Source organism: Benincasa hispida, chromosome 7, assembly GCF_027475165.1.
Source record: "Benincasa hispida cultivar pf3 chromosome 7, pf3_genome.v1.1, whole genome shotgun sequence".
NCBI lineage: Eukaryota > Viridiplantae > Streptophyta > Magnoliopsida > Cucurbitales > Cucurbitaceae > Benincasa > Benincasa hispida.
The window spans coordinates 3162005-3169192 of record NC_143484.1 but is presented as its reverse complement, the minus strand read 5'-3'; the positions used below and the strand labels follow the sequence as shown (position 1 = coordinate 3169192).

The 7188-nt window shown below is 40.8% G+C and overlaps 1 non-coding gene across 1 annotated transcript; it reads left to right on the top strand.

Annotated features, from left to right (window-relative positions):
* Nucleotides 1–723: 723 nt before the first annotated feature.
* Nucleotides 724–830, top strand: LOC120082310 (small nucleolar RNA R71). Its single transcript, XR_005483140.1, has one exon. It is a non-coding gene; the product is annotated as a small nucleolar RNA R71 (small nucleolar RNA).
* Nucleotides 831–7188: the final 6358 nt, after the last annotated feature.

The window sequence follows — 7188 nt, the reverse complement described above, 5'->3', positions numbered from 1 at the left end:
GCTCGACAACGTCCCTTGCGGTATATTTTTAAGCTCTCCCGCAATCTGTCCTATTTGGATCTCCAGATTGTGGATAGAAGTCGCCTGATTCTGGAGGACGGTTTCATTCTTCTCAATATACTACTTTAATAGGCTCTCATGATAGGAAGATGGTGGTGCTTGCGAGCTGCTGGCTTGATGTTGCGATTGACCGTTCGTTCGCTGGAAAAATCCTTGTGGCCCTTCTTTTTGCACCATAGGTTGATAATTTTGTTTTTGGGTATTCTTCCAAGGGAAATTGGGGTGGTTTCTCCACCGGGGTTGTATGTGTTAGAGAAAGAATTGTTCTTTACGAAGTATACCGACTGTGGGTTCCTCAGATATTCTTCCATCGGATGTGATTCTCCACAAGTGGCACAACTCGTGCTCGTCTGATCAATTGTGTTGACTTGCACTCTTTGTGGTCCAGGGCTATTGATTACGATGCCCTATAACAGATTAATCGTCGCATTCATTTGATTTTGTAGAGATGCGATGGCCCCATTGTTTGTGTCACCTTCTCGGATTTTTAGTCGTCGATCGCTTTCGCGACAATCTTCATGATTCTTTGATATGCGATCAAGAATCTTTTTAGACTCATCATAAGTTTTGTCAAGCAGACCACCAGCTGCTGCCGCATTGGCAGCTGTCCACGATGCAGGGTTCAAACCGTGATAAAATATCTCCATCTAGAGACAGTCAGGTAAGCCATTATGTGGATAATCTCGCACCAATCTCTTAAACCTCGCCCAGGCATCACTGAGCGATTCGTCAATTTCCTGTTCAAAGTTTGTAATCAACTTACTCCTTTTTGCATTCTCTGTAGGAGGGAAGTATTTCTTCATGAACTTTTCCACAACTTGTTCCCACGATGTTATCTCCCCTGGTTCGAGAGAATAGGCCCATTTTCTTGCTTGGTCGCATAACGAAAATGGGAACAACATTAGTCGAATTCTTCAGCTGAGATGTTTGGGAACACAAAAGTGTTACAAATTTCGATGAAACTCCAGAGATGGGCGTGCGGGTCCTCGCCATGCCTTCCACCAAACTGTTTGGCTATCTGAATCATCTACAGAATAATGATGATGGGAAATTAGAAGTCAATTTTACTCGACAACCAAAATCCCATGGACGCGGTATGTGATACATGTTCCTAAGATATGCATTGATAGTCATGCGTTGGACTGATAATGTGTTAATGAATGTATGCAATGACCATGCATCCTACCACAAGTTTTCTTGCGCTCACGCCAAGTATAACGCGAATGCAAGTTGCTCGAGTAATCCAAGGTAGAACACAGGGACTTGTAGCTATATGTATGCGGTGATGTGCATGCAGCGGTTAAATAAAAGAATGTTGGAGGGGTTGCTAAGTTAATCCTACTCCTACTCCTACTCCTATCTAACAGACCATGTAATGAGAATATGCATGAGAGGTAGAGATACAACAACACTTGACATGAAATAAATGAATGGGAAAATAGATAAAATACGAAGATGTTTTCATTGCAACCCTTAAGAGTGACCGCAAGGACAACCTTAGTCAACACAAGCCATGCGATCATGCAACACACAATACAATAGTAAACCACCTCTCAGTGCGAATGCTACATCTTCTAATGCTAGAACGCATATGATATATGCAATAAGTCTATAGGATCTACACATAAGCCTTTATTCTTATTTATGCGATGAAAAAATGACACACATACAAATAACTCGACCACATAATATCATTCCTATTCCTAGGGTGCATGCGATGCAGGTTAACAAACAGAGCTTATCTCTAAGTTCCCCATTCTTGTCTATGCGTTCCAATCCGCTCCCTCGAGTCTTAGATTTAGGTTTTAGACTACTCTCTCAAGTATGCCTAAATGATGAATGATGCGCTCATAGAACAAGGTAATCGCATGAACTTGGTTGACCTAAGCTTATTCCTATCTCTAGTGAACAATGCATACATTGCTTAATGCGACCAACCACTTACCCTCTCGAGCAGTTGGCTATTGCTGACTTTACTCATTGACAAGCAATGCGTTAGCCTATAGACAGGCGTTTCCACAGCTTCACACTAAGCAAATAAGGTTACTCACACACTCAGGCAACGCACACCTCTCGGTATGTTGCTACATGCTTCATATCCCTAATCCACATGACTAAGTATGCAATACCCAAGCAATCTCACTAAGTGTTGCAATGAAAGTAAAGATGCTAAGCAAAGAAGATGGAGATGGAGTCGAAGGAAATAGAGAAATGCATTGAAAGCAAATTGTATTAATTCCTTAATCACAAAATGTCATACAATACAATATAAGAAAAGAAAGGAAAATGAAATGACCGGCTGGAAGTAAAGACTTGCTTCCAGCGGATGTGCGTCAAGTCTGCCGGTGGTGCCATAGATGGGCGGAGGAACTGACTCTCTGGAGATCTAGCTCCGGTCGAAGGCTCTGGTCGTCACTCGGAATGGATGAAGGAGGTGAAGAACTCTCAGCGTCTTTTCATGCATTTTGTCTGGATCACAAGGATCTGTCCTAAGTGAACCTCAGGCGAAAACCTTGGATTACTTGAATTTCTGCTCATCGGCTTCTATTTATAGAGCTTGGGTCGCCGACAGCATTAATTGGACTACTCTGAGTCTAACGTTTGGCACATTAGTCCTTTTTGAACCTCTGCCACTAACGGTGTGCTAGGTGAAATGTTAGCATCAGCTTTGGATTTTCTCGAGGTAGATGCATTGATGCGTTCATTCCACCTACCTTGCGTTGATCCTATTAGAATGCGTTGTCGCATAGCCGCAATCACTCAATGGCCGCATTCGTTTGATACTGTAACTCTACATGATGACCGCAATCGCTTGACGAGCGCAACTCCCATGCGATGGACGTATACGACTGATTACTGCAACATCCATGTGTTGATCGATGTGTTTGCCTTTGCGATGGAGTGTTTCTTCGCATGCGGTCGTCTATGTAGTGGTCCGATTTTTGCGTTTGCATTCATTTCCTGCATTAGCAATAAAAATAGAACATTGAATGTATAGTTAACACAAAATAACGGGTTGGCTGAGTTTTGACATGCTGATCAACGCAAGCTCATTTTTTTTGTGAACTTCTAACATGATTGCCGCATATTCTGCCTAACAACCTTCATAATTTTAAGTAAAAGGCCTAAGATGACATGCATTTCTGCATGTCATCACACCCCCAAAGTTGGACTCATGATCCCTGGAGAGAAATCATAGAGGTTAAGCGACGCATAGTCCCGGATGGGTCTATTGCGGCCGTTCGCCAGGATAATGGGGTTTGCCATGATGTTGTTTATGTTTGCGGCTCTTTCTTCTGGTGTTTCCGCCTTTCTAGGATTTCTCTCTTGCTGTTGTTGGCAGTTGTCTCTCTGTCTTCTTCGGATCGTTCCTTCAATCTTTGGGTCGTAGTTGGGCTCAAGATTGTGTCCTTCGCACATGTGACACCTACTTCTTCCCTTACCAAAGGAATGGCAGTGCATAGAGGTCGAAAGCTGCAAAGAAAATAAAAAGGTTACTGTTAGCACATTATATACTGCCGTAGTCCCCGACAACGGCGCCAAAAAGTTGATGCATTGTAAATGTGATGCGATTATGGTATGAAGTTATGGTGATGTGTTATGCATTGCACATGCAAGTTTTCTTAGTAAAACCCAAGTATAAGCCTCCTCACTAGGTTTCCTGGTAAGTCCAGAGTCGAACACAGGGACTATTGAGTTAATATGCGACCGTAAATTTGATTCCTTTGCGGTGGTGAAAACAAATAAGTTGGAAGGTGTTTTGATTAAGTATATTTCCTATGCGACAAAGTTCGAATAAAGAGTTGATGAAATCGAGAATACAATGAGTATGCAATGAACAGGTTGAGAAGGGGTTTAGCTAACACGTCCTAAGATTGAATTCAAGTTATGCGATCATGCTACACACAAACAACAGCATGTCATCTCTCAATGCAAATGCCATAATTCCTATTTCTAGGACGCATGTGATGTATACAAAAATGTCGATAGGACTTATGTCTAAGCCTCTATTCTTGTCTATGCGATGATGAATGATGCACACATACACAAGGTGACCGCATACTATCATATCCTATCTCTAGGGTGCATGTGGTGCGTAATAGCAAACAAAACTTATGTATAAGTTTCTATCTCTTGCTTATGCAGTTCTAGTATGACTCTCTCAAGTCTAGATTCTTTCTTTAGACTACTCTCTCAAGTATCTCTAAAGGGTGAATGACGCATACATAAGATAAGATATCGCATAAAGTGTAAATCTTACATCATGCTAGCTACGTGCTTCTCAACCCATTCGAAAATTTAGCTACTCATGCAAAATATGGAGAGATTGAACATAGTTGAAATGAGATTTCCATTGTTTATAAATTAAATGCAGAATACAAAATAGCAATAGAATGTAGAGATAAGAAGCTCGGTAGCAATGTCTTGCTTCCTGTGGCCTTTTACACTGTCTTTTCACTTCAACTCTGCTCAGATGAATTTACATGCTTTTGCAAGTGTTGGCCCTCTCTCCCTTTTGTAGCGCTTCCTGGCAGTCTTTTGAGCTGTCCGGGAATGACCTCTTAGCATCCTTTTCTTTTGACTCGTCTCTGTCTTTTAAGTATAGGTATGAACAGACTAACGACTATCTATCTTCTATATGATCTATCTTATTTATATGGTGATCCCCTTTACAATGGTGGCCTCCGGTATTTATAGAGCTCAAGGCGAAGAAGTTTTTCTCTCTAATGATTTCAATGATGGTCGGTCATTAAATCTCCTGATCTGATGCGCCGATTAATTCTCACCGAAAGTTGAGTGTACTTGCTACAGTGTGGTGTTAACAGATTGTCAACTAAATTCGGATTCAACCGTCATCAGCTTTCCATCCCATCATGATTTATTATGTTGTCACCTTGATGCGCGGTCTTTATGTGACCACCTTCTTGAACAACTTATCGCGATTGCATACGATCGCATGACTTTGCGATCACAATCTTTCAATGCGCGCGAACGCCTAATTCCTTGGATCGCAATTTTACTTGCGCCAACGCATTTTTCCTGCACAGAATAAGTAAATTAGATGCTTTTATGTGATGGGTGCATGCGATCACAATTTTCTCAGTTTAACACTTTTGGACATGACTTTGTATATTTTTACCGCCGTATTCCCTCATTGTTTTACTTATTTATGCTGTAATAACGTGCATTTTCTACCCGTTATCAACAACCCGCTGTGTAGAGGTTTGCAAGGGTTGTAAACTATTATAGATGGTAAATCCTAACAATTCATGTGGAGACATGCAAACGGGGGTATCCTATACAAAGAGTTTGTATAAGACCGGACCACGAGATGACTAGACTCTGTATATAACGCCGTTGATACTGGAGACTTACATCTCACCTAAACGAACATAGGTGACATGACCTCAATCTTGAGTGTTTTGGGAACTTCTACCTTTGAGGGTAGTCCTTTGATTAGTATGGGTGAGAGTGGCCAGATTGCCAACTCAACATGCTACCTTTTTGGAGACTTGTCTGATTTGGGAGCTGGGAACTCAATACACAAGATGGAATTCACTCCTTCCCCGAAGTAGGGGTAAGTAGATAGATTGCTCCCTTAAGGACTGATTCCAGGGATTGAACATAGTACCCACAGCTTCTCTTTGGAAGAGAGGACTCGATCATTGTAGGATTATGACTTATGTTCGTTAAAGGGATCATTGGTACTTAATGAGTTAGATGTAACTACAGGGGCATAACGGTTATTGGCCGAGCTGTACTTACGAGTGGTCTATGAAGGGTTGTTGTACTACTGATTGGTTAAGATGAACACATAATATATCTGTAGTAAGGAGAGTTCAGCGGTCGATCGTTAGTGGAGTGCCTAGTAGTTAACGGATGGTGGATCCCATGGCTAAAGAGTTTAGTCAGCTATTCACGAATCGTTGGAGCTTCGAGCTACAGGTCCATAAGGTCCCCGTGGTAGCTCAATGGATTCAAGTTGAGGATCAATTCTTGGTGTTGATTTGAAATGTTCAAATTGAAAAGAGGTAATTCGATTATATATGATATGATCGGTATGGTGTATGAGATGCATCCAGTGGAGAATTAATATAAATGAGATTTAGATTAAGTGCCATGGAATAGAAAAAGAGCTATAGTTTGTATGTTTCATGAGATGAAATATTAAAACTATAGGTTATAAATATATTATGGTAAGTTAATTATCATTTATATTCATAATAATATTAATTATTGGATAATTATCTGTTTTTCTCTAATAACCAATTGAGTGGGAGGTTATTGGTGGTTTCATGGTAACCATGAGTTAAAAAGAAAAATGTTTTCCTATTTTTAGCAAGAAAAAGATTTAATGTTGTTTTGAGATTTTTCTAATCTTGAAAAAAATACTCATGGAGAAATTGTAAAGTAAATTAGATTTACTAAGCGACAGCTTAGAGTTAGCTAAACGATCATGGAGTGTTCTTAGGCGATAGACACTCAACTAAGCGATGTGCTAAACCATCACATAGCTTTTGCTAGATGGTCGCATAACATTTCCTAAACGATTGAGCATCAACCTATACGATATGTTCTTCCATCTCCCACTTGCTCAATTGTTTATATGATTATGGTTTCTCCGATTTTCTACCTCAAACCAAGTCCACACAGAGACCACCCTCTGGATTCTCACACTGAGAATACCAAGGCAACCTTCTTGGTGGTGTCATACTCAATTCGACATTGTCGAGATTCTATGTCGGGTGTTCGCGGTGTTTGGGGTGTTCGTGAACTTGGCAATCGCTTACATCGAGTGCATGGTGTTCAAGCTGTGTAGCGGTCGTGTTGGATGAGCGTTCGTGTTTTGCTGTGCGATGATCGAGCATTCGTGATCAAGGAACTAGAAGATGAGAGTGCAAAAGTGGGTTGATTTTTGTCCTTGATCTTTTCTATAGCATGCTGTAATATTGTATTTCGCATAACCGTATGTTTCCTTTTATGATTGTAAAAGTAATGTTCATATACGATTGAAATTTGGAAAGATCATTCCACTGCTCATGGAACTCCTCGTGTTTGATTCCCTTCATGCTTCATGATCATTACAGTTGTATCACCGCGACCCTGGCATCATTAATCGAAGTGCCG